We start from the raw sequence: 2212 nt of genomic DNA on the forward strand, positions 1-2212 counted from the left end.
CCTGGGAACATACAACAAAGTCAGATGCCACATCAAACGCTATGATGCGAGGACATAACTATATCTACAAATGGTTAGGCAGTTCGTTGGGCCTCTGGACATGGGCTTTTTTATTTAAACTGTAAGTAATCACGGAGAAAGGCAGGGAACCTCTGTCTTCTAGTCAAGAGTTGAGAGACATCAGAAACAAGGTTTTTTAATTCCAAATATTTATCATTTCTCAAATGCCAAGAGAGTTCTCTGTTATGCTATATTCTCAGAGATATAAACGAAGTCATGGATCCAGGATGGGGAGCCAGGTTCTCCTGGCTTCTCTGCTAGTCCTCAGTTTAATGCAGATTGCCTGCTTGAGACCCCTTCTATGAGATCTTTTTGTCTATGTCTATAGACCCACCTGTACACACGTAAGTATTTTCCCCAGGGCTGTGCCTCTCTAACCATTTTCAAAGAGTTAGAGGCATGAGTCTAAAGTGCTAGGATGGGAACTGGCCAGTTCTCAAATTTGAATCCAGGCCATCATGGGAAGAGGTGCTTATAGGACACCAGCCTCAGCCTAGGTGACAGTCAACTCTAGGAGCCCTTCGGTGGCTTATTACCCCATTTACACAGCAACACAAACTGCAGATGTTGTTGAGGTTGTGTTTATAAAATACTCATTGATGAAAAGGTATGAAGTATGACTCACAGGAAATGCCAAAACTGAGATAAACCATCCCACAGAGTTTCAGCTGTTACCTTTCAATGTGGTGGAAACTTGATATCTGAAAACTCCCTTGACAAGAACCATGCTTTGCTCAGCTGTGCTGTTCTCTGAAATGTTCCTTATATTATTCTCCTGCACCATTGCTTGACATGTATAACCAGGAGTGGAGGGTCCCAGAGAAGTGACTTAAAGGAGGCCTTGCACAAGTAGAATTTCTTTTCAGACACATACTGTCATATTCATGTTAAAAGTCCTTATCCTTTCCTTTCCATAGTTGTCAATGGGAGATGTTAGGAAAGTGATTATTCAATATCACCACCACCAACAGAAGCAGTTCTATTTACTTACAAGGCTCCCTAGTTTAAAGTGTTTTCTAAGCAATATATATTAAACCAAAAGAACCAAAGTACATCTCTCCATCCAATTCACTCAAAGCCTTGTGGATCCTTCTGAACCACGTCCATGCTTATGTGACATTTACTCACTAAGTCATTAGTTAGCAGAACATTGACTGGGAAGGATAATCTTATACACAAGATGTTCATAAACAACTCAGTTTTTTGAGAATTAAGAAGACAATGGGGCATGGAAACATGTTTCAGTAGATCAGATGGAAACACAGGACCCCAGATTTGATCCCAGCATCCACGTAAGAAGCCACGTGTAGCTGGGCTTGCACCTGCAATCCTAGCACTGTGTAGAGCAGAAACAAGAAGATTCCCATGGCTTTCTAGCCACCAGCACAGCTTCAGTTCAGTAATGGTCTGTCTCAAAGGAATGACATGGAGAGACATAGAGCAGAAAGCCTAACATCGTCTGGCCTCCATGAACAAATGGGCACCCAGACCCATACACCTACATACAGTCACATACACTGTGAATTCATATTCTACACTCATATCACACACAGACACAGATGCACATATACACACTCATAAACACAGAAACATGTGAACAGAGAAATACATACACACACAAATAAACAGGCACACATAAACCCATACACATACACATACAAATACACATACACAAACACACACACACACACACACACACACACATATATATGTATATAGACAGATATACATAGAAACACACTAAGACACACATACAAACATTCAGGCACATACATACACATGTAAGCACACATGTACAAATATACACACACACATACAGAAACAAATAATAATCTCTAGTTCTAGCATGCTCAGCTTAGCACCCCTCACATGCTGTAGTGGATTTGCCTTGTCTAGTCTGTGCATGCTTTTGTGTTTATGAATTTTGGTTTTCTTCATCCTCTTTGCATTACAGTTCCTTTTGCTAATTTTGATTACCATTTGCTTGAATTAAGTCAATCATATAATATTTATCATGTAAAATGTCAATTTAAGAATATGTTAGACACCACAAGTAAATTGAAATTGTGAGGTATAGAGTTGAAGTATATTATTTTTGAAATTTCCATGTGAAATATTACATAATTTTATGTTTATTCACATACTCTGCAAT

Source organism: Rattus norvegicus, chromosome 3 (assembly GCF_021556685.1).
Source record: "Rattus norvegicus strain SHRSP/BbbUtx chromosome 3, alternate assembly SHRSP_T2T, whole genome shotgun sequence".
NCBI classification, from domain to species: Eukaryota; Metazoa; Chordata; class Mammalia; order Rodentia; family Muridae; genus Rattus; species Rattus norvegicus.